The following is a 26723-nucleotide window of genomic DNA, read 5'->3' on the forward strand; positions in this document are numbered from 1 at the left end:
CTACCATGTATCAAACTGTTATTAGATTGTGATTTTTTTTTTTTTTTTTTTTTTTTTTTTTTTTTTTTTGCGGCAGGGACTATGCTTTATTTGATTTCTGAACCTAGCACAATGCATAGCTCACTGGAGATGCTTAGCAATAGATGTTTGCTGAATTTTTCCATATGTTTTTGGAATGAGCTAATATATAATATATACTCTTTAATAATTTAGACTGAAAAAGTGAATTCTTAATGTTTGACTCACCGATCAAATATTATATATTAATAGATTCATAAAAAGCAACACTCACTCATATTTTGTACTTGAAAAAATGCTCTTCATGTCTACTGAATTCTTGAGCAAGTGAATGACATCCATTCCAATTGAGCAGAATAGTGGGTACTGTGTAGACATAAAATGTCCAGGCTTGATATCATAGTTAGAAATGAATAGAGATTTGCTTGTATTTCAGTCACTGTGGAAACATTTAAGCCTTCTAAACATGAACCATGTTTTTTCTCTTAGCTCATTAAAAAAATTCATTTTCTTAGATATGATGTTCTGCCTATCTTGCTTCTTCACACCCCGATTACACTTGTGGAACTTTCACACTTGTAAAAATTGCCCTGACAGAACATCAGAGAACTATCTAGATATGAAACATTCAGGAACTGGTACTGTATCACAGGGCAACACAAGAAGCAAAGCTATTGGAGGCACCCTGGGTGACTCAGTTGGTTAAGTGTCTGCCTTCGGCTCTAGTCATGATCCCAGGGTCCTGGGACTGAGTCCCATGTCAGGCTCCCTGCTCAGTGGGGAGCCTATGTTGCCTTCTCCCTCTGCCTGCCATTTTATTTATTTATTTGACAGAGATCACAAGATGATAGGCAGGGAGAGAGAGAGGAAGGGAAGCAGCTCACTGCTTAGCAGAGAGCCTGATGTGGGGCTCGATCCCAGGACCCTGGGATCATGACCTGAGCTAAAGGCAGAGGCTTTAACCCACAGAGCCACCCAGGCGCCTCTCTGCCTAATAAAATCTTAAAAAAAAAAAAAGACAAAAAACAAACAAAAAAGGCAAAGCTATTGGATAGAAAATGTGTGAAGTTAAGTCGTAGATCATCACTTCCCACCAATCCCCTCTGTTATGTACACTCCTTCCTTTCTCTTCTGCTTTTTCCTTAATTATGCTTACTTTCCCCATAGATAAGAAACTAATCTGTCACTTAACAAATACCTATATGTTCCCTGTAGCATTCAAAGTGTATCAAATCCATGTTTCTCGGGATTAAATTTCTTCCCCATGTTTGGCATATTAAGATGCCTTTAGAAGAATTTATGGAAAACTTTATTCATATAGTATCATGGTTAATAGCCCAGGTTTGGGAAATAAATCGAGGTCAAATCCTGACTTTACCTGTTAGTAACTGTGGCAGAAATTACTGGTTTGCTCCTCTGGCTTACATCTACAATCCTTTTCTTCTTAGCGACCTTCTAGTCAGGGCCGGCCCTGTGAGATAATTCTAGCCAATAGTATACAAGCAAAAGCGTGCTGGGTGAGGCTGCTGGGAAAGCTAGGAGACTGAGCTAATATCCCTCTTTTCCCATTCTTTCTACTTAGAGTCTTGTGATGCCTGAAGGCACAGCAGCTACTTTGTAACTATGAGGCAATTAGTGTACCACCCTTGCTGGAACAGAGACCCTTCTTATCTTTGGCCACAGTGTTTAACAGTGAAAACAAACATGCATTGCCTACCTATAGCCCTCTTGGTCTGTCTGTCTTTTCTTTCTTTCTTTCTTTCTTTTTTTAAGATTTTGTTTATTTATCTGACAGAGACAGGAGTGCGTACAAGCAGGGGAGCAGCAGAGGGAGAGGGAGAAGCAGGCTTTCCACTGAGCAGGGAGCCCCATGTGGAACTTGATCCCGGGATGCAGAGATCATGACCTGAGCTGAATGCGGATACTTAACTGAGTCACCCAGGTGCCCCTCTTTCAGTATTTTTTTTTCTTTTGTGTTTACACAGTCGATTACCAGTTTATTACACACGATGTTAAAGAGTACAGATCTACAGTCAGGTGAAGAAATAAAAAGGGCAGATATGGAGAAAGAGCATGGAGTTTCCAAGCCAACCAGGTGCACCACTCTCCCAACACCTCCATGTGTTCACTAACCTGGAAACTCTTTGAACTCTGGCCTTTTAAGTTTTTTTTTTTTTTCCTTTATGGTCTAATCTTTTAAAAAATTTTTTAAAAAGATTTTATTTATTTATTTGACAGAGAGAGCTCACAAGTAGGCAGAGAGGCAGGCAGAGAGAGTGAGGGGGAAGCAGGCTCCCTGCTGAGCAGAGAGCCCGATGCGGGACTCGATCCCAGGACCCTGAGATCATGACCTGAGCCGAAGGCAGCGGCTTAACCCATTGAGCCACCCAGGCGCCCCTAAAATTTTTTTTAAATTATAAAACATGTAATGTATTATTTACCCCAAGGGTACAGGTCTGTGAATCACCAGGCTTACACATTTCATAGCACCCACCATAGCACATACCTTCCCCAATGTCCATAACCCAGCCACCCTATCCCTACCCTCCCAACCCCCACAACAACCTCAGTTTGTTTTTCATGAGATTAAGAGTCTCTTATGGTTTGTCTCCATCTTGATCCCATCTTGTTTCATTTTTTCCGTCCCTACCCCCCACAACCCCCTGCCCTATCTCTCAAATTCCTCATATCATAGAGATCATATGATAATTGTCGTTCTCTGATTGACTTATTTCGCTCAGCGTAATACCCTCTAGTTCCATATGCATCGTTGCAAATGGTAAGATTTTGTTTTTGGCTTTTTTGATGGCTGCATAGTATTTCATTTACTATGAATACCACATCTTCTTTATCCATTCATCTGTTGATGGACATTTAAGTTCTTTCCATAATTTTGATGTTGTGGACATTTCTGATATAAACATTCAGGTGCATGTGCCCCTCCGGATCACTACATTTGTGTCTTTAGGGTAAATACCCAGTAGTGCAATTGCTGGGTATCAGGGTAGCTCTATTTTCAACTTTTTTTTTTTTTTAAGATTTTATTTATTTATTTGACAGAGAGAGATCACAAGTAGACAGAGAGGCAGGCAGAGAGAGAGAAAGGGAAGCAGGCTCCCTGCTGAGCAGAGAGCCCGATGCAGGACTCGATCCCGGGACTCTGAGATCATGACCTGAGCTGAAGGCAACGGCTTAACCCACTGAGCCACCCAGGTGCCCCTATTTTCAACTTTTTGAGGACCCTCCATACTGTTTTCCAGAGCGGCTGGATCAGCTTGCGCTCCCACCAACAGTATAGGAGGGTTCCCTTTTCTCTGCATCCTCACCAGCATCTGTCATTTCCTGACTTGTTAATTTTAGCCATTCTGACTGGTGTGAGGTGGTATCTCATTGTGGTTTTGATTTGTATTTCCCTGATGCTGAGTGACGTGGAGCACTTTTTCATGTGTCTGTTGGCCATCTGGATGTCTTCTTTGCAGAAATGTCTGTTCATGTCCTCTGCCCTTTTCTTGATTGGATTATTGGTTCTTTGGGTGTTGAGTTTAATAAGTTCTTTATGTATTTTGAATAATAGCCCTTTACCTGATATGTGAATATCTTCTCCCATTCTGTCAGCTGTCTTTGTTTTTGTTGACTGTTTCCTTTGGTGTGCAAAAGTTTTTGATCTTGATGAAGTCCCAATAGTTAATTTTTGCCCTTGCTTCCCTTGCCTTTGGCAATGTGTCTAGGAAGAAGTTGCTGCCGCTGAGCTCAAAGTGGTTGCTACCTGTGTTCTCCTCAAGGATTTTGATGGATTCCTTTCTCACATTGAGGTCTTTCATCCATTTTGAGTCTATCTTTGTGTGTGGTGTAAGGAAATGGCCCAATTTCATTCTTCTGCATGTGGCTGTCCAATTCTCCCAACACTATTTGCTGAAGAGACTCTCTTTTTTCCATTGGACATTCATACCTGCTTTGTTGAAGATTAGATGACCATAGAGTTGAGGGTCTATTTCTGGGCTCTCTGTTCTTTTCCACTGATCTATGTGTCTGTATTTGTGCCAGTACCATATTGTCTTGATGATGACAGCTTTGTTATAGAACTTGAAGTCTGGAATTGTGATGCCACCAACTCTGGTTTTCTTTTTCAACATTCCTCTGGCTACTCGGGGTCTTTTCTGGTTCCATATAAATTTGAGGATTATTTGTTCCATTTCTTTGAAAAAAATTTATGGTTTTTGATAGGGATTACATCAAATGTGTAGATTGCTTTAGGTAGCATAGACATTTTCACAATATTTGTTCTTCCAATCCAGGAGCATGGAATGTTTTTCCATTTCTTTGTGTCTTCCTCAATTTCTTTCATGAGTACTTTACAGTTTTCTGAGTACAGATGCTTTACCTCGTTGGTTAGGTTTATTCCTAGATATCTTATGGTTTGGGGTGCAATTGTAAATGGGATCAACTCCTTAATTTCTCTTTATTCTGTCTTGCTGTTGGTGTATAGAAATGCCACTAATTTCTGTGCTTTCATTTTTTTTTTCTTTTTTCTTTTCTTTTTTTTTTTTTTTTTTTTACTGAATTCCTGTATGAGTTCAAGCAGTTTTGGGGTGGAGTCTTTTGGGTTTTCCACATAAAATATCATATCATCTGCAAAGAGTGAAAGTTTGACTTTGCTTATTTGGATGCCTTTAATTTCTTTTTGTTGTCTGATTGCTGAGGCTAGGACTTCTAGTACTATGCTGAATAGTGGTGGTGATAGTGGACATCCCTGCTGTATTCCTGACCTCTGGAGAAAAGCTCTCAGTTTTTCCCCATTGAGAATGATGTTCGCTGTGGGTTTTTCATAGATGGCTTTTATGATATTGAGGTATGTACCCTCTGTCCGTACACTATGAAGAGTTTTGATCAAGAAAAGATGCTGTACTTGGTCAAATGCTTTTCAGCATCTATTGAGAGTATCATATGGTTCTTGTCCTTTCTTTTATTAATGTATTGTATCACACTGATTGATTTGCTAATGTTGTACCAACCTTGCAGCCCAGGAATAAATCCCACTTGGTCGTGGTGAATAATCTTTTTACTGTAGTAATGGTGAATAATCTTTTTACTGTACTGTTGTATCCTATTGGCTAGTATTTTGGTGGGAATTTTCACGTCTGTGTTCATCAAGGATATTGGTCTGTAATTCTCCTTTTTGAAGGGGTCTTTGTCTGCTTTTGGGATCAAAGTAATGCTGGCCTCATCAAATGAGTTTGGAAGTTTTCCTTCTATTTCTATTTTTTGGAACAGTTTCAGGAGACTAGGTATTAATTCTTCTTTAAATGTTTGTTAGAATTCCCCTGGGAAGCCATCTAGCCCTGGGCTCTTGTTTGTAGGGAGAGTTTTGAGGACTGCTTCAATGTACTTATTTGTTATGGGTGTGTTCAGGTTTTCTATGTCTTCCTGGTTCAGTTTTGGTAGTTTATATGTCTCTAGGAATGCATCCATTTCTTCCAGATTGTCAAATTTGCTGGTGTATAATTCTCATAATATATTCTTGTAATTGTATTTCTTTGGTGTTGATTGTGATCTCTCCTCTTTCACTCATGATTTTATTAATTTGGGTCCTTTCTCTTTTCTTTTTGACAACCCGCCCATGTGTTTATCCATCTTATTAATTCTTTTGAAGAACTAGTTCCTAGTTTCATTGATCTATTCTACTGTTCTTGTGGTTTCTTTTTTTTTTTTTTAAAGATTTTATTTATTTATTTGACAGAGAGAGATCACAAGGAGGCAGAGAGGCAGGCAGAAAGAGAGAGAGGGAAGCAGGCTCCCTGCTGAGCAGAGAGCCTGATGTGGGACTCGATCCCAGGGCCCTGAGATCATGACCTGAGCTGAAGGCAGAGGCTTAACACACTGAGCCACCCAGGAGCCCCTGTTCTTGTGGTTTCTATTTCATTGATTTCTGCTCTGATCTTTATTATTTCTCTTCTTCTTGTGGGCTTAGGCTTTCTTTGCTGTTCTTTCTGTAGCTTCTTTATGTATAGGGTTGGGTTGTGTACTTGAGACCTTTCTTGTTACTTGAGAAAGGCTTGTATTGCTATATACTTTCCTTTGAGGACTGCTTTTGCTGTGTCCCAAAGACTTTAAATAGTTGTGCTTTCATTTTCATTTGTTTCCATGAATTTTTAAAATTCTTCTTTAATTTCCTGGTGACCCATTCATTCTTTAGTAGGATGCTCTTTAGCCTCCATTTGTTTGAGTTCTTTCCAACTTTCCTTTTGTGGTTGAGTTTTAGTTTCAAAGCATTGTGGTCTGAAAATATGCAGTGAAGGATCCCAATCTTTTGGTACCAGTTGAGACCTGATCAGTGACCCAGGATGTGATCTATTCTGGAGAATGTTCCATGTGCACTAGAGAAGAATGTGTATTCTCTTGCTTTTGGATGGAATGTTCTGAATATACCTGTGATGGCCATCTGGTCCAGTGTGTCATTTAAAGCCTTTATATCCTTATGGATCTTTTGCTTAGATGATCTGTCCATTTCAGTGAGGGGGTGTTAAAGTCCCCCACTATTACTGTACTATTATTGATGTGTTTTTGATTTTGTTATTAATTGGTTTATATATTTGGCTACTGTTATGTTAGGGGCATAGATATTTAAAATTGTTAGATCTTCTTGTTGGACAGACCCTTTGAGTATGATATGGTGTCCTTCCTCATCTCTTATTACAGTCTTGGGCTTAAAATCCAATTTACCTGATATAAGGATGGTCTCCTCAGGTTTCTTTTGATGTTCATTAGCATGGTAAATTGTTTTCTATCCCCTCACTTTAATTCTGGAGGTGTCTTTGGGTCTAAAATTAATTTTTTGTAGACAGCATATAGATTTTTTGTTGTTGTTGTTGTTTGTTTGTTTTAATCCATTCTGATACCCTGTGTCTTTTGATTGGGACATTTACCTCATTTACATTCAGGTTCACTAGTGAATGATATGAATTTAGTGTCATTGTATTACCTCTAAGGTGACTGTTACTGTATATTTTCTCTGTTCCTTTCTGGTTTGTTAATTTTAGGCTTTCTCTTTGCTTAGAGGACCCATTTCGATATTTCCTGTAGGGCTGGTTTGGTGTTTGCAAATTTGTTTAATTTTTGTTTGTCCTGGAAACTTTCTATCTCTTCTTCTATTTTCAGTAATGTCTATATATAGTCTGTCATATATAGTGTAAATATATAGTATTCTTGGCTGCATATTTTTTTTGTTTAGTGTCTGACTATATCATGCCAGTCCTTTCTGCCCTCCAGGTCTCTGTGGATAGGTCTGCTGCCAATCTAATATTTCTACCGTTGTATGTGCCTAACCTCTAATCTCAAACTGCTTTTAGAATTTTCTCTTTGTCACTAAGACTTGTAAGTTTTATTACTAGATGATGGGGTGTGGACCTATTTTTATTAATTTTGAGGGGGGGCTTCTCTGTGCCTCCTGGATTTTGATGCTTGTTCCTTTTGCCATATTAGGGAAATTCTGTACTATAATTTGCTCCATATACCTTCTGCCCCTCTCTCTCTTTCTTTTTTTCTGGGATCCCAATTATTCTAATATTGTTTTGTCTTATGGTATCACTTAACTCCTGAATTCTCCCCTTGTGATCCAGTAGTTGTTTGTCTCTCTTTTGGTCATCTTCTCTATTCTCCATCATTTGGTCCTCTGTATCACTAATTCTTTCTTCTGCCTCATTTATCCTAGCAGTATGAACCTCCATTTTTTATTGTACCTCATTAATAGCTTTTTTGGTTTCAACTTGTTTAAATTTTAGTACTTTTATTTCTCAAGGAAGGGATAAATAAAAATAAATTTTATTTTTTATATAAAAAAAGAAAAAAAATTTTTTAATCCGGAAAGGGATTCTCTAATATTTTCCATGCTTTTTTAGAGCTCAGCTAGCACCTTGATAATCATCATTCTGAACTCTAGTTTTGACATATTACTAATGTCCATATTGATTAGGTCCCTAGCTGTCAGTACTGCTGCTTATTCTTTTTTTTTTTTTGTGGTGAGTTTTTCCACCTTGTCATTTTATTCAGGTAGAAATAGATGAATGAGAGAATAAAATATTAAACGGGTTGCAAAGACCCCAGAAAAATATATGCCAACCAAATCAGAAGAGATCCAAAACTGGGGGGAGAAGAAAGGATACACACACACACACACACATACATACATATATTAATTAGACTGGTGAATAGAACAGAGCCACACACTTGATTTTGGTTGTATTCTGGTGTCTTAGAAGAAACTACCTCCCAAAATTTTAAAGAAAGAACAACTTATATATATATATATATACACACACACAAAAATAAGGGTAAACATGATGAAGGAATGAAATATTAAAGATTAAAATTAAAAACAATTCTGGAATAGGAATTGATAAGATAAGAAGTTAGTTGGAAAAAGAAAAAAAAATGGAGGAGAGTATGTGATCAGGCTCAAGACTAGAACAAAGCCATGCACTAGATTTAGGGTATATTTTGATCTATTAGAGGAAATTGTATCCCAAAGTTTTTAAAAAAAAAAAACCCTGTATGTATACAAAAAATAAGGTTAAATACAATGAAGGGATACCATTCGACTATAACAGTGAAAATTTAAAAGATTTTTTTGAAAAATGTATTGATAAAATAGTTTAAAAAGTTTAAATAGGAAGGAGGAAAGTTAAAAAATAAGAAAAAAATAAAATTAAAAAAATTTACAAGACTAAGGGATCATGGGGAAAAAGCCATGAATTCTATGTGTTGCTTTCCCCTAGCTTTGGAGTTCCACTATTCTGATTGATCGGTGAACTTGGTCTTGGCTGGATGTTCTTGGTGATCTTCTGGGGATGGGCCTCTTGCAGTGACTCTCAAATGTCTTTGCCCCAGGCAGAATTGCACCACCCTTGCTAGGGGCCAGGCTAAGTCATCTGCTCAGGTTTGGTCTCCATAGTTTTTGTTCCCTGAACACTTTCTGTACAGCTTTGGAGGGGGGGAATGAGGATGGCAACCTCAAATCTCCGACCCTGTAGGAGCCGGGAGCTCCGGGCCCCACTCCCCAGTGCACCCTGAGAGAAAAGTAGTCAGTCCTTTCTGTCTCCCTGGTCTCCAGCTACACTTTGAGGTCACCCAGCCTGTGACCCAGCATTTCTATCTCTGGCGCACAGCCCCGTTTGGTGTCTCCAAACCCAGCAGATTTCTGCAGCGTGCTCCTGCACCTCTCCTCCTGGAGGAGGAAGGTGAGTCTTCCCGGATATGTTGCTTGTTTGGTCCCTGCCCAAATAGAAGTGGCTCAACGGTGCCTTGGATCATGGTTTCAGGTAACTTGGAGCTGAGAGCCCACTCCTCGGCTCCATCTCTGTTGCCCAGTCCCTGCTCTGATACCTGGGAGCTCTGCCACATTCAGACACCCTGTTCTTTTTGTGACCCCTCGGGTCCTGAGATCACACTGTCCCAGCGAGGGCTCTGCCCCCGGCTTAGCCTCTGGAGAAACGTCCCTCCGTGGAGCAGACTTCTAAAAGTTCTGATTTTGTGCTTTGCTGCTCTCTCACTTTCCGGGAGCTGGCCCCTCCCCATGCAGTCTATCTTCCTGTCGTTTCGGAGTCACTTCTCTGTATGTCCGAACTTCCAGAAAGTGGTCGATTTTCTGTTCCTAGAATTGCTGCTCTTCTCTTTTTTCTCCTGCTGAGTTTGTAGGTGTTCAGATGGTTTGATAACTGTCTAGCTGAACTCCTGGGATCCAATGATATTTCAGTCTCCTACTCCTCTGCCATCTTGCTTTCTCTCTCCTCTCTTTTGGTATTTTTGCTCATATTTTTTTTTTTAGTAACAGTGGCAACCATTTCTTTCTAAGCCATTGAAGCTGGTTTTTCTGCTACTCACATTTGAACACATTCATAATTCTGTGCCTTCAGTTTCTTCATTTATAACGTGGGGATATTAATACTATCTACTCCATAGGATTGATGTGAGGATGACGTGAGAGACAGAACAAAGTGCCTGGTTCATTGTAAACCCTCAATAAGCATTAGCCAATGTCTCTATTCCAACTCGAATATTTTTTTTCATGATCTTTAGTGTTAGAAATTTATGCTGTAAATACAGATCATAATTTACTTGGTATAGCTATAACATTTTATCTATCTCCTCTCCCAAGATTGTTTTTAGTATTTTTTATTGCAGTTTTGTTGAGATATATGTGACTACATAAACTGCACATATTTAGTCAGTTTAATAAATTTTGATGGATGTATTACCTGTGAAACCAATATAAGGCATAGAAGTAGAACAGGATAAAGCATGATTCATTCTGCCTGGAATAAGAGGGGTCAGAAAAGGTCTGAAACTCTTACTATCATTGAGACCATGGATATATGCAATGATTTCTTCATTTCCCTTTGTCATCTCTCCATTCCATCAGTTTTCATCTCCCTCTCCCTATGGCCACCCCCCTCATCTGCTTCCTGTCACTAAAGATAAGTTTTCATTTTCTGGAGTTTTATATGAATGGAATCAATAAGTATGTCATCTTTTTAGAGGAAGATGGGTCTGGCTTCTTTTCATTCAACATAGTTATTTTGAAATTCATCCATGTTTTTACATGTTCAATAGTTTTTTAAAAATTATTGAATAATATTCCATTGTGTGCATATACAGGCATTTGGTTTTCACCTGTTGATGGGAAATTTGTAGTATTTTTAACTATTTTTAAGCATCTTTCTCAGAATACATTGTTCATAATGCTAGTAGAACATATCTCAGAGTATGTATTTTTGTGTGTGTGTGTGTATATATATATATATATATATATTTTTTTTTAAAGATTTTTATTTATTTATTTGTCAGAGAGAGAGAACAGAAGTATGGAGAGCTACAGGCAGAGCAGACAGAGCAGGCAGAGGGAGAAGCAGGCTCCCTCCCTGCTGAGCAAGGACCCTGATGTGGGAGTCAATCCCAGGAGCCTGGGATCACGACCTTAGCCGAAGTTAGATGCTTAACTGACTGAGCTACGCAGGCATCCCTCAGAGTATGTTAAACTAAGTTATTTTCATATAACCTTCATTAGACTTGTGCTTACCCTTCAAGATTAGGGAACTGTATCTTATTTTTCCTTGCTCTGCCAGCCTCTTGTGTAGTGAGTGGTGCTGCAAATTGGTTCTCCAGCAGAGAGGGGCAGAGAGAGACAGAGAATCTTAAGCAGGTTCCATGCCCAGTCAGGGCCTGATGTGGGCCTCGATCTCATGACCCTGAAATAATAACCTGAGCCGAAATCAAGAGTCAGATGCTTAAACTCCCCCACCCGGCACCTTTATTATTATTTTTTAAATACTTGTTAAGGGCTTACAGTATATATCCTTAATATGGCATAGTCTATTTAAAGGCAATATTTTACCTTTTCATATTTCCTACTCCCTTTTCACACATCCCACTTCTCATTTCACAAATATAAAATGTTAATTATTATTATTTCATTTGTACCCTCTCCCAAATTCACTTTTTCATTTAAAATCACTCAAATGACTGTTGTTCATTCTTTTCTGTTACAAAATTTAAACTCTTCCCATGGCTTACCAAATCCATAATATTTCGGGCCTTGTCCACATCTCTAATGACCTTTGCTGCCACTTTACCTCCAGTAATACTGATTTTTCTTACAATTCTTCAAACACAGCTTGCTGTTTCAGACCTCTGTGTCTTATATATATTGTTCCTTCTGTTTGGAATACCTATCCCCTTTTGCCATTGGGAGAATTTTTCTGAGGAACTTTATGTCTGTGAAATTTTCCTGGCCCTTCTCCTTCTAGGCAGAATTAATCTTTCTCTACTCTGCTCTATTTCTGTGCCTCATATATGCTTGTTCAGAGCCTTCTTGTGCACCACTTCAAAGGGAAATGAAGAAATCATTGCAGTCCATGACTGCAGTGACAACTTCTAGGAAGATGCTCTCCATCTTCATGCAGGTACCGTCTAATGGTGCCACGCCTGAGGGCTTTGCAGTTTTCACTCTCACTGGTTCCCCCTGCTTCCCTGCTGTCCCCCAGGGATTCTTTACATGATGGTGAAGTAGCATGGGATACCTCTGGGATTTTTCCCAGTACTCATGTATGTGCGATTCAGGAGTGATGGGGAGTTAATACCCTAGGGGTACACCCTGGACTAGGGAAGAGCAGAGTAATGTATACATGCTTTCTGCTCCCCCCACCCCCGCCCCGGGGAGGTTATCAGGGTGTTCTATGAGACGGAGTATCCAGCCATCTGTATGGGTAGCTAGTCAACTCGATAATGAATCTTTTTCTGACTCTCCTTCCTTCTCTGGTTTGCTCCCTCTTTTCTAACTCTTATTCCCTGAATCACACTCCTTTATCTTAGGCTCTGTATTCTGGGGAACCCAGGTTGAGAAAATACAATTATTACTTGTAGAACAGTGTATGGTATTTATTTAAGTGTCTTTGCTTCCTCTAGACCAGGGACTTTTTAAATATCTCAAAACAATTATATCTTATATCAACCCCCAAAACACAGAACTGGTGAAAGGAGAACAATTCTGGTTGATAGTAGAATGGGACAGAAGCTTTGAAAAGCAACAAAAAATAATGTACTAATTAAGCTGTGAACTTCATGAATTAGAAAATATGTCTTGTTAAACTTTGACTCCTAAGAACCTGGTATAGAGTCTGGTCCCCAGCAGGTAGTCAGAAATGTTTGTTAAATTGAACTAAATTAAACTGAGGGGAACTGAAGTCTAGAAAATGTGATTTTATTTAGGCTACAATGATTATGGATAAAAGAAGAAAGAAAACAGAAGTATAGTTCTAATACTTTTCCTGGAAACGTGAGAGGTTTATTAGAAAAGACAATAAAGCTTCTTCTGCAAGTATGTTTTCTCATTCTTGACTTGATGTGCTAATTTTCAAATTGTTGTCCTGTTTTGTTTTTTGTTTTTGCTATATACCAGCAGTAATAGATTTAAATTGAGTTTTAAAAAATTCCCTATGTATACACAAAGGAATATTACCCAGCAGAGAGGTTGAATACCTGCCATTTACATCAACGTGGTTGGAACTGGAGGAGATTATGCTAAGTGAAATAAGTCAGTCAGAGAAAGACAGTTATATGGTTTCACTCATATGTGGAACATAAGGAATAGCATGGAGGACCACAGGGGAAGGGAGGGAAAGCTGAATAGGAAGAAATCAGAGAGTGAGACAAACCATGAGAGACTCTTGATTCTGGGAAAAACTGAGGGCTGTGGAAGGGGAGGTGGGTGGGTGTTGGGGTAACTGGGTGATGGGCATTAAGGGTGTGTGATGTGATGAGCACTGAGTGTTATACACAACTGATCAATCATTGGACACTATATCAGAAACTAATGATGTGCTATATATTGGCTAACTGAATTTAAATAGAATTTCCCTACATTATTTAAATTATTTATTAACAAAGGTGAAAGGGATGGGAAAGTTATCATTTATAATTACTTCGTAGTCACAAATGTGGAACAGGTGAGATAGAGAACTAAAGGTAGTTTCTAGAAAGTAAATATGCCACTATAAAATTGAAGACTTGGAAGCTCCTCTTACATCCTGTTATTATAATCAATACTGAATTGTGCCATCATTTCCTAAAAGTGACAAACTCCAGAAGGATAGCTATCATGAGCAAGGTTTTCTGGGCATTCTGAGATGGGAAAAAAACCCAAATGAAAAAAGCTAGGCAGGAAATTTATACATTAAAATGTATATTTTACAAGTCTACTTCTGTATGTATTTTGTGTAAAGCACTTTCCTTGTTGACTGACCCATCAATCCACTCCCTTGTTCATTCATTCATCATCATGATATTGAGGCTGGAACATAGAAAGCCTACATGAGAATCTGTTCTTTACCTTCAGTCAATGGATTTTTGGTCAATACTTTTTCTTTATACAAGAACTTTAAACTTTTATGGATAACTAGTGCCTGATTTCCATCTTCTTTGTTGTAAAAAATGGGCTTATTTATCAGATTTTTGAACAAAATGTAATCTTAACATCCATTTGTCTAGTTATCAACCTAAATGTCAATCACACCTACTTTGTGCTAAGTTCTGAGGATTCAATAGTGAATATAGTTAGACATGGCAACAGTTACTGATTAATGAGACATAGTCATATATATATATATATATATAGGCTAAGTGACTTGCCCAGGATAACAGAGCTTGTGGATAAATTATTCCTCAGAATATATAAGATTATTTTCATATGCCACTTTTTTTTTCATATGCCACTTTTATTGGCATTAAGCCTTCAAGCATTACCAAGTGATAAACTGTGAAAACAGCCAGTTGCAAAAGTCATTACACAAATGAGAGAACACAAAAAAGGAAACTAGAATGGGGAGAATTAGGAATAGATTGGAGTGAAGTGGGAAAAAAATTTCATTTCAGTTCATCTGGAAATTTTTCAGACTTGGATTTCCCCCCTACTGGATTACATATGGTTTGCATATTAAAAATTGTGCAATATATTGCATATAAAAATAAAACATAAACTGAAGTTTATTGACAGCCTAGCATGTGCCAGGCACTATAATATTTATTAACACATTTAATAATTACCAGTATCTGTGAAATATTGTATTCTTATATCTGGATGGCCGTTTCAACCTGGTATTACAGTGTACATGTCAAAAATGACTATCGTTGCCCAGAGTCTGACACACAGTTTCACGTTTGGAAACTGGGTTACTATGGGGTCACCAAGAAGTTAATAGGGCCAGGCAAGTTGATTCCTTCTAGCTAAATTCACAAGAGTCTGATTATAAACGAGAACATCAATTTACAAGTCTCTATGAAGAAATTAACTGCCAAGTAGCCTAGAATACTCATGTGAGTTGTCAGCACATTTATTCCCTGTGGAAAAGGAAGCTTGGAAAATAAAATTAAGGACAGAAAGATGTCAAGGAAGTACAAAATTAGAAGAAAATGAGTTGGATGCCTTTTTTTTTTTAAAGATTTTATTTATTTATTTGACAGAGACGCAGAGAGAAAGAGGGAACAGAAGCAGGGGGAGTGGGAGAGGGAGAACCAGGCTTCCTGCCAAGCAGGGAGCCCAATGGGCTCGATCCCAGGAGGCTGGGATCATGACCTGAGCCGAAGGCAGACACTTAGCGACTGAGTCACCCAGGTGCCCCTGGATGCTTTTTTTTTTTTTTAAAAGATTTTATTTATTTATTTGACACAGAGAGAGAAATCACAAGTAGGTAGAGAGGCAGGCAGAGAGAGAGGGGGAAGCAGGCTCCCCGCTGAGCAGGAAGCCTGATTTGGGGCTGGATCCCAGGACCTGGGATCATGACCTGAGCCGAAGGCAGAGGCTTAACCCACTGAGCCCCTCAGGTGCCCCAGCACCTGAATGCTTTTAATAAGGAAATTGTTGTGCCATTATTTGAGCCCAGCATGCCTTCTCCACTGTAAGAATGTACTTGTCTAGCTAAGGGATCTGAATATAATTTTCAGTCAGTCAGATCCCTCTCTCAATACGTCTCTGAAAATGGCCAGTTGTAGCCTCAGCTGCAGCAAGTCAGAGCAGATTGGGAGAGTCTGAGATTGCTCATAATAGAGCAGGCCAAGCTCCTGCAGGTGCTGGAAGGAGGAAAAGAGAGACAACATATGGAGTAAGTATAGTAATCAGGCCAAAGATAGTAACAGTAATAGTAATCTCTAACAACGATTGAAGATTTATTATGTGTTAGAAATTGTGCTAAGAACTTTATATCAGTTACCTAATTTAATTCTCAGAGCAACCATCTAAGGTAAATACCATTCGTGTTCCTGTTTTATAGATAAAGAAACTGGAGTCTAGAAAAGTTTAAGTAATATACTAGAAAGTAAACATTTCTTAATGTCTTCCAGAATGGTGTTGGGGGCATCTCAGGGTTAACAGGTCCAAAGTTGGGTTCTTCATTTCTTCTTAAAACATGTTCGTCCTCTAGGTGTGAAGCTTCTGAATATCCCTCTCTCCCTTCTTCCTGCCTTCCCTGCCTCCCTCTCTCCACCTCCGTTCCTGACATCAGCAAACCCTCTATATTTTACTTCCAAAATACACAGTGGATCTTTCCCCTTTTCAATCTCTACTGTCACTGCTCTAGTGCAGTTATGGAAACCACTGGTCTACTTTTCCTTTCTATGAATTTGCCTATTCTAGGCATTTCATATACATGGGATTGTATATAGGTAACCTTTTGTGTCTGGCTTCTTTCACTAGGCATAATGTTTTCATTATGGTTCATCCATTACATACGATTGGGGCTTCATTTTTTTATGGCTGAATAATATTCCCTTGTATGGATATCATATGTTATTTATTCATTCATCTGTTGATGGACATTTAGGTTGCTTCCACTTTTGACTATTATGAAAAATGGTGCTATGCTTGTTTGTGTACATGTTTTTGTTTGAAAGCCTGTTTTCAACTTGCCAGGGTAATCTTTTAAAAATGAAAGTCATGTGGTTTTCCTACTCACAGCCTTCAATAGCTTCTCATTAGAATTATAATCAAAATTCCTTTCTGTAGCTCCCAGGGTTTGCATGATCTGCCTCTCCTTTAACACATAAGCATTTTTCCTCTTCCCTCAATATATTCCAACCCCACTGGCTTCCATTTAGCTCTTCCAACTCCCTAAGCTTTTTAGGATATCCACACTTGCTACAGTTCAGCTAGAAATGCTCCTCTTTCCAGTGCTTTTCATGGCTAGATCATTTTCATCCTCCAAATCTCCATCCTCAATGTTAGTCAGAAAGGCTTTCCCTGATTAAACTCCATTATTTCCTATTTGTTTCCTAATACTTTTCATACCGTGTAATTACATGGCTGTTTCTTTGTGTACCCACTTACTGTCTGTTGCCCTCAGAGGAATACAGTTTCTTAAGCTCAGGAGTTAAAGTATCTCCCCCTCCCCCTTTTTAAATCACTACTCTCTGCCTATGTGTTTAGCACAATATTTGACATAGAAGAGGTACTTCATCAATGTTTGTTGAATACATGAGAAAGATCACAAGTGTGGGAAGTGAGAGAGAGTAATTCAGCATGCATGGCAGAGCTATACGAACAAGAAGGAAGAGCAAGCTGGCAGAGAATTTTTAGTTCCACTGATATTTAAAGATCTAGGCAGGGGATTGGTTAACAGGGAAGGACAGTCGTTGGTTCAAGATGGGAAAATCTGGTCAAGGAGTCAAGAGCTGAAGTAAAAGAAAGCTAAGAGAAAAGACCATGTTTAATTCGATGTCAGTTGTAGAGAGGCTGGCTAAATTTCATGTCTAAAATCAGGATTGCTTCTAGAAACCAGGCTGGGACTAAGATTGCAACCATAGCTTTTGGGAGAGGAAGGAGGCAAAAGATGGGGGAACTTGGCAGGGCTTGACAAAACCGAAATTGCATTTTAGAAATACAAGTGAACTTTTGATTATTTTTAATTGTTCAGTTGCTTAATAGTAAACACATTTTAAAAGATTATTGAATTTCAGACTGTTAACATCCCAAGTATTTTTTTCACTGAGGTTATTGGATCAATGCATTTTCCGAGGATTACATTTTGATTTTTGTCTGAACACAAAATTGAACTAGGGGGATAGAAGGTTCCTGGTCCTTAAATTATAGGATTGGGATAAGTCTTCCTTATTCTCCACCATGTGATGAATGAAATGTGATAAAAATGAGAATCAGTTTGTACAAACCAGAGATATATTAACAAGATTCTTGGATAGGAGTTAGACATTTTCCAGGACTAATTAAGTAGCACTGTCATGAGGCAGAGTTAGTCTTGGATTATAATTGGAAGTTTGAAGCAAGACTTAGAAATTTCAGTTTTATGAGGTAGGGAAAGGGTTAAATGGAGAAATATGAAATGTCAGTTCTGGGCTTCTTAACGTGTAACGTTAAGAATGTAAAATTTTTTAAAGCATGATAACATTTAACAAAAAAGATTTAAAAATAACTTGAAAAGTCTTGAATTGGGACATACTTATAGGAATACAAATACGATCAAGAACTTTAAGAGAAAGGAATGGTGACATCAGCTAATAGATGTAGAAGAAATAATGGAAGTAGAAAAAAAAACCCACTATTTTGGAACCACTGTGGAAACAACTGACTCAGAAGAATGATTAGTGGATGATAAAAGTCTGTGGAAGAATGGCATCTATAATATATATAAACAGAATACCTCTGCAGAGAATACTTATTAAGTGCAGAATGAGAAATGGTAGTCTATAGAGGAGAAACCTGACTGACACCACCTTACTGGGGGATCAAAGTTAATATCACCCATGACAGAAACAGAGATTTGATTCCCATTGTGATGCACTGAGAACGTTAAAACATGGTTTATGTAGTTTTCTTGCCCAAAAGGCATAACCTGAATCTAGTCATGTGGAAACAGGTTAGACAGACCTAAAGGCATAGTCTTCAGAATAACTACTCTGGTACTTCTGGAAAATTGTTATGAAAAGAGAAGTGTGAAGAACTGTTCCCGATGAAGGGGACCAACAAGATATGCCAACTACATGTAGGCTGTGGTCTTGGATCTGGAGAGAGAGAAATTCAGTAAAGGACATTATTGAGACAACTGGAGAAAGATGACCATATATTAGATAAAAATGGTATATAGATCTTGTCAGAACACACATAGAAGATTTTGATAATTATATGTAGTATAATGGACAATGTTAGCAGAGGGGAAGCTGGGTGAAGAGTATACACAACTGTCCGTACTATTTTTGCAACTTTTCTGTAGGTCTAAAGTTTTTTCAAAATAAAAAGTTAAGAGATATACATAGAAAAAGGATGGACAGGAAAAATGACCAAATTTTAGTGGTGATTTTCTACCTGGTAAACTTAGCTTTTCCCTGTCATTAAAAAAACACTTTTTTGTAATAAGTTTTCACAACGAATTATGTGTTGTATAACCATTTAAAATACTTAGCCTAAAGTTAGGGAAAGAAGAACTAAACACAGAAGAAAAATGCCACCTACTACAACCCCTTTGTTGATCAGCGTGGCAGCTAAACAGAAAAACATTGATGGGAGTGTTGAAAAAAGGGTGCATAAAAGTAGAAGACAGGATAGAGAAATCAGCTGGTTAGGGATGCATGTTACAGGTGGATGTGGGGTGTGAGAGGAGATAATAAAAGTAAGGACTGATATTTAGGAGGCTGTGGCAGAGAGAATTTTATGCCAGTAGTAAAGAGGAGAACACAGTTTCCTTCAAAGAGAGTAGATGCCGGCAGTATTTTATGTGTTAGTAGACTGTTAGGCTAATTCTCCCGGTTCTTAGGGAGTATAAATTAGGGTTGTGAGAGTATTCCTCACATGTAGGTTTTTAATAAGTTAAAACCATTTGCTTTAGATAATCATCTTCATACTTGTTTTTATCACAGACTCCTTTCTAAGCAACTCAACCTGGCAGTGACTCAGGCATCCCCCGAAGAGACAGCCTCTTAATGAGTGACAAAGGTAATCACCTACACCAATTAAGTCCCTCTTGCTCGAGACTTCTGCGTAAAATATTATTTGTTCACTATTAAATAAGGACAGTAGAGAAATGAATATACATTGCGGTGTCATGAGGAACCGCACCTGAAAACCTGCAGCATGTTAGATGTTATGGTTCTCCGTCTCTTCCTAGCTCAAGACCTCTGAGACGCAAGGGACCCTCTCTTCTGTGCCTGGGGCCTCCTGAGAGCAGGGGTGCTGGGGCAGGTGTGGGGAGCGGGGGCTACGTGGTTTGTAAAAGCCCACCCTCAAGCATACTTAAGTCACTTCTGAAATGGCTCCCTTTTTCCTGCGTCGTTCCCCCTACCTGAAGAGTTATTGCTAGAACTGGAATCGTTAACCTTTATTTCAGTGGATGATTATGTTCAGCCCCCTTTCTCGTATTGTGACACCGCCAGAACTTTGCTCCTTAGAGAAGTAACACGCTGTCACTTGTTCCTTGGAGAGGGAGCACGGGGCTCCACTTCAAATTTTAACCCTGATTCCTACTATTTCTATCTCCGTAATTAGGTTTTAAGCTCCTGGCAGTTACGACCCGGTCTCAGCCATCTTTTTTACCCTCTTCAGGCGTAGCCTTTGACTTTCGAAAAGGTAGTTACTTAATGAATGTTTATTGAAAATGAATACTGTTTTCCTTAAGAGCATATTTTATTCCTTCATGAAGGAAAATCTCTTCCTAGCTATGAAGAAAAAGCACAATTTTCCCCGAGTACAAATTAAAATGGAAGATCTAGGATGTGTAGCTTAAAGCTAAGCCCCGGCTCTGATCTTTGGCTGAGCATTTTGAAAAGATTAAAAGGGTTATTAAAAATGGGATCTAAAGATCTAACAAGATGCTTAAAAGGGGTCCAAGAATGTGTCTAAATGTGTGTAGGTTCCTGAAGGCTGTAAATGCACTGTAGTGTGTGGCTGGCCACCGACAGGAACCCCTGCTCCTATGAACGGGTTCCTGGGGATTGCGTGTCCAGAGATCGGCCCTGTGAGTGGGGTGACAGCTGTTCCTTGAGTGTGAGAACTGGGGAATAGCCAACTCACAGGAAATTTTCTTTTATGCAGACGTACAGTGTTGCTAATATACTCATATCTGGGACAGATGACGTTAGTCTTTTAGGCCGGTTTGCTCATCAGTAATTATCACACCGACCAAGGCCTGCAAGGTAGTATGTATATGCTGAAGAAATGGTGGTTTCTACGATTGTCCACAAACTGTAATTCAGAAGTGTGTTACAAAAGGTTGAGTGTGTTTGAAATCGAATTACTCGGGCTGTATTTTACTTCAACAACACTGTAGTTTAGATTGGTTTATATGAGCAAAGAGCAAAGCATTGCTACCATGTGTAACAGTGCTCTAGGAAAACAATTTCTCAAAGCTATACCATTAGCATTCTCCTGGACATTTGGAGCCATGCTGCACATGTACGCTGAGTGTTACCTAGCCCGTTTGCCTGTTGCTCATTTAATATTTACCTCTCTTCTCTGAATATTGGCTACCGATGATCTGGAAGAGGCATTACAACTTCCACCACCAGAAAGAAACCATGTCATTCACCGTAACACCCACTTTTTTCACTTCCACTAATCAATGCTTCTGTCGGCCTCCGTCTCCAGGCCTTAGACTGTAAATTAAGAAATGACTTTCTCTATGGCATTTATAAGTCAAACTCCTTGGGCTTGAGTCATTACTCACATCAGTCTGTAAGGACACTTACTTTTTATTTTTTAATCCCATTTTGGGGGGAGGTTTTAATGTAATAAATGAAAACAAGGGATGATGATTAGACATCTGTCGCAAGAGTCTGTAGGGGATAGAACAGATCCTGGCAAAAACTTGTCCGTTTAGAGGCCAATACTTGTCCACTCGTCACAGTAGAGGAGAGAAGCTGCAGTGTCACCGACGCCGCCATCAGCACAAAGTGGCCCGTAAACAAAACGACCTGTGAAGCTGTGCTAGGCGTCACCACAAGAGAAACACAATGAGAACAAGTGATCAAGAATTACTTACACAGAATTGATAGATGTTAAACAAATATCTCGAAATGGACACTGTAGTTTTCACGATATTCAATTCAAGTAAGGCACAAATGAAATTTTGGCAGGTCCCAAAGGCCAATTAGATGACTGAAGTTGAGATTAGAGATAAAATTTAAGGCTTTCGTGTTTGTCAGATTGATCAAAATAACAGTGTGATTTTGTTCTTTTGAGTCTGTCAGGGGAGAGGGCATTTCAGTTTTGGTGGCCACCAGGACAGGATATCAGGACAGAGGCACGGAGAGTGATGGCTGTTATTCTTTGGAGGGTGTTCTTCAGGGAGGACCCTGACTCTGGGTGAGCCTGGTGCTAGTACCTGATGGCTCGTGCTTTACTTCCAGAATGTGCCATTGGCTCCTGTCACTGGGGGAGGGGATCACCAGTATTTTTATGCATGTAGCTCTGGGTGGTGCATGGCTTCCGGGCACAAAGAGGAATGCCAATGCCAGAGATAATCAAAGGGCAAATAATCTAGCACCAAAAATGGCCTCAGAGACGAATAATAAATTTCACCTGATGTGAAACTGATGTGAATTTTGTATTTTCAAGTGCACATGTTAGCAACAAAACCAGCAAATATTTAAATTGGATTTTCAAGCTGCTAGTTGACTCAGAATGTCCACGTTAGCTTAAATGGGAATGCCTCAGTTCACTCCTTATTCAATTCTGCATTTGAAAGGAAGCTTTTTATAGTAGACCTCAAAGCACACTGAGCATTTATTTGTATGAACATCTTAATTTGGCTAAATGTCATTAAATGCTATGCCTTAGAGTCACTCTTCTGTTAGAAATTGCCCTTAATGAAAATGTTTTATTGTAAAACTTAAGAATTATACTGTAACTCATATTTCCTAAAGCCAAGATGCTATTTCTGGTTTTATCTCTAACGTTGACAAATGATCTACATGTGTATCCATATCTGTATCTATTTGTTGCCCAGTGGTCACACTCTCAAACATACTTAGAGAAAATAGAAATGGACATGGTTAGACAGAATTGATAAGATTAAAAATCACAAAAAAAATTAGCAAACACACCTACTTAAGAAAAAAGGACTGCGATAGTGAAGGTAAAGGCAGTAACACTTTTTCTTCCACCCTAAGGCAAACACGCTGATTGAGACCCATCTCTTTGTTCTTAGATTTTCTATTCTATCTCTCTGGTTGACCTCACTTCTATAGCACACATAACAACACTGAAATATTACAGAGATTAGCATAGCTCCTGTGCCAGGCAGACTCACAAATTTGTGAAGTTGGCATATTTTTGCATAGTTAATGACTACTTTCTTTGGGTTCCCACCCCATATTGTATACACATTGGCTGTCATCTTTCCATTTTATAATTTTTTGTTTACTTCTCTGTCTCTCTCATGAAACAGAATTCCTAAAAGAAGGAATGTATTCCTTTTTTAATTAAAAAATTTTTACACCCCATGAAAAAAATTTCAAATTCACAACCCCAAAATCGAGAGTCACGAGCTCTACCAATTGAGCCAGCCCAGCACCCCAGAAAATTATTCTTTGGATCCATAGTGGCTAGCATAGTGTCTGTTTTCTAGAAAGCATCCAGAAAATCCTTAATGAAAGAATAACAGGATGAATAAGAATTTCATAGTCTGTGAATAAGAAACAGGCGGCAATTCCTTGTATTTATCATGCTCACCCAGAAATTGATTCTGAAACAGTTAATCCTTTTCTTCCCTCCTCACCTTATCTTCCTGATGACAGACTTTCTATTTTAGTGTGAGGCCCACATGGCCACCTCCTGTTGATAACTAGTAGACACAACTCAGTTTCATGATGGACAGATGGACCAGCCTGCTGTTGCTCTTGGCCATGAGACCGTTACTGCTTATTCTCTTAGATGCATCCAACATGATGTGCTTCCCCTCTTTGCAGGACTGTACATATTTGCTCCTAACACTACCTTGCTGTATTTGTAGTATCAGAGGCCCACAAGCAGGCTCTGGATGACAGATTAGCAGAAATACTTTGAGAGGTGCATGTTAATCTAACATAAAAGAAGAGGACTCCATGGAGAAGAGGCCATAAAATATTGCCATTATTCAACTGAACAGGGTAGATCCTCCCTCTTTCTCTTCTAACAGAGTGGGATTGACTGGAAGAAAAATAAAGTTGGAATATATTTCTGGGAAAAGGGATCCAGATTATGCTGCCGATTTGAATTGTTCAGCTAGAGGACTGCAGAGTTATTCATTGATATTTTGTATATAATTACATATATGAAGGGTAGCTCCTTCAGATTAGTTATATAAACTATAATTGATAGACTTATCTAAATGCTGGCATGTTACTTTTTTATTTTTTAGAAAATTAAAAAAAAGATTTATTGATTTGAGAGAGAGAGCATGTGCGTGCGAGCACATGAGTAGGGGGAGGGGCAGAGGTAGAGGGAGAGAGACTCTCAAGCAGATCCCTTGCTGAGTGCAGAGCCTGATGTGGGGCTCAAACCCACCACCCTGAGATCTGCTGAAATCAGGAGTCGGGTGCTTTACTGACCAAGCCACCCAGGTGCCCCTACTCTCTTGTTACTTAATTTTTTAAACCATATACAGCATCCAAAAACATTTTAACATGGATTTCTTCTTTAGAAGAAAAAAAGGAAATGGGAGAAGAAAATTATTTACTTAGTTTCTCTCATGGGCCAGTCCTTTTTATGCCTTTTCTAGTGTTTTTCATGTAATCTCAGAATAAGCTGTGAAATACATTTTATTATGATTATTTTATAAAAGAGAAATCAAGGGCTTAATGACAGTACTGCTCATGGTCACTAGGAATGACAAAACTAATAACAAGGCAAGTGTTTCCAACTCAAATTTATTCTCTGTTTACTGTGTTGGGTGAACTAGCATACAGTAAGTTTTCAAGAAATTTGGGCGTTAATTATGTAAATAACAGTGTTTTAAAGAATTTTCCATATTGTGAATGGTGTCTTAGAAACTGATTTCTTCTAAGTTAGGTAGGGTACTTGTCCCCTTGATTAAAAAAATATTCAATAATATGCTGCAGGGGAAGTGATTTCTGAATTTTTGGAATGCCGAAGCCAAAAATCAGAGTGCTCCAGTATTTCACAAACATGCCTTGGGAACTACTGTTCTTTAGAAGTCATGATTTCTCTTGTCTATTCTGTTTGTTTTCAGGATCATGACTGGGCTAACATGATGGGGTCTGATCAGAGCTCTTGGTTTCATTTTGTTTTGACCAAATTCATGGACCACCAGTGCTGAGCAAGGAGCCTGATATGGGACTTGATCCCAGTATGCTGGGATCCTGACCTGAGCCAAAGTCAGGTGCTTAACTGACTGAGCCACCCAGGCATCCCAACAAAGGGAGTTGAGGTGAAAATCACTCCAGTTTTCCAGGAGGCTCTTAGCAAGCATCAGTTTGTGGCTAGATTTCTCTGAGGCCCATTGGGATTCTTCCTGTGTATATCTAGACCCTAGGAGAATCCTCGAACTGACTGCCCTTTTTTGTGGAGCAGGGGCAGTACAGGTCTTGAACTTCCTCTGTGTTTCAGCATACACTCCTCCTCCTCTGGTGTTGTGGCAGGGTCTGTGTTGAAGAGAAGAGTTTCACATATTTGCTCCTTTCCTCATCCTACCCTTAAATATGAGTCAGATTCATTTTCTCAGGGTAGAAGGATAGAGTACGGGACCAACTGCTGGTACCTTACTACTAAGTACCATAGTTGCTAAAATGGATTAACTCTGCAAAGTAACAGAACTGCCAGTTGTCATCCTGGTTTCCTTGGGTAAAGCAAACAGGCCAGAGGCAATTTCTAACTGTGTTAGATGATGGTTTCTCCCCCCAAATCATCTTCAATTATAGTATACCTAAAAATAAGGGTTAATCAAGACAGATTAATGGCTAGGCAAAAATTTGACGTCCTTTTCATTCCAACTAAGTTGCAAAGACGATGGCAATATTTGGAAACTGTGCTTTAGGGAGAGGATCTGGAAAATTATAATTCTTTTTTTTTTTTTTTTTTTTGACAGATAGAGATCACGAGTAGGCAGAGAGATAGGCAGAGAGCCTGATGCAGGGCTCAATCCCAGAATCCTGGGATCATGACCTGAGCTGAAGGCAGAGGCTTTAATCCACTGAGCCACCCAGGCGCCCCTGGAAAATTATAATTCTAAAATGTGAGCATGTTTTCTGTGATGAGGAAGTGATCAGTATTTATATTAAAATAGATGTTTATTTCTCTCCATTATTTTCTTTTTTCATATTCCTTTAAATACATTTTTCTTGCAATTTAAATTTAGTGATTAAGCTGAACTCATAATAATGTATTGCCATTAATGAGAGAAATAGCACCTTTTATTTTTTTTATTTCTTAAAAGATTTTATTTATTTATTTGACACAGAGAGACCACAAGTAGGCAGAGAGGCAGGCAGAGAGAGAGGGAGAAGCAGGCTCCCTGCTGAGCAGAGAGCCCGATGTGGGACTCGATCCCAGGACCCTGAGATCATGACCTGAGCTGAAGACAGAGGCTTAACCAACTGAGCCACCCAGGTGCCTGAAATAGCACCTTTTAAAAGTTGATTCAGTAGTATAAGTTATTTTGGGACTGGATTTGAGCCCAGTTCTTTAATGAAAATTATTCCCTTTTCTTTTTCTAGGACGGTGAACGAAAATAATCTGTTTTGTCTATTTCCAGTCATGACACATTCTAGGCTTAAGTAAATAAACCCAACTGAAAAATAACAGACTAACCAGCTCTGTCTGTCACTTGACTCAAAACTGTCATTTTTCATTTCAACGTTATATTCATGAGCATTAATATGAAAACTCTCTGTCAAAGGTTTGCTGTCTGTATTTTGATTGCTTTAGAATGGAAACTTAAATGCTGCATTTCAGAAATGAATGAGGAGCGAGAGTAGAGAGAATTCTGGAGAGGAGTCAGGATGATGGTTCTGGTCTTGGTCTGCTATCACGTTTGTGCCTGGACAAGTCAATTTAAATCTCTTAGCATCAGTTTTCTTTGTTTTTAGAACCCAGGGGGTTAGACTAAGGATGGAAATAGGTGTCTGCTTGTCTGCTAGGTCTGACAAATTGGTAATGGCTGCCTAGAGGGCCACATTGGGGATGATTGTGGGCCTCTTCCAGACATAATGACAGGAAGACTGGG

General features: G+C 38.9%; 1 protein-coding gene and 1 non-coding gene across 3 annotated transcripts in view; both read left to right on the forward strand.

Annotated features, from left to right (window-relative positions):
- SLC44A5 (solute carrier family 44 member 5) overlaps nucleotides 1-26723 on the forward strand; it is a 424145-nt gene that overhangs the window by 53602 nt on the left and 343820 nt on the right. The gene's annotated exons all lie outside the window — the stretch shown is intronic.
- LOC123928490 lies at nucleotides 22734-22836 on the forward strand. Its single transcript, XR_006815719.1, has one exon. It is a non-coding gene; the product is annotated as a U6 spliceosomal RNA (small nuclear RNA).

Source organism: Meles meles, chromosome 1, assembly GCF_922984935.1.
Source record: "Meles meles chromosome 1, mMelMel3.1 paternal haplotype, whole genome shotgun sequence".
Lineage (NCBI taxonomy): Eukaryota > Metazoa > Chordata > Mammalia > Carnivora > Mustelidae > Meles > Meles meles.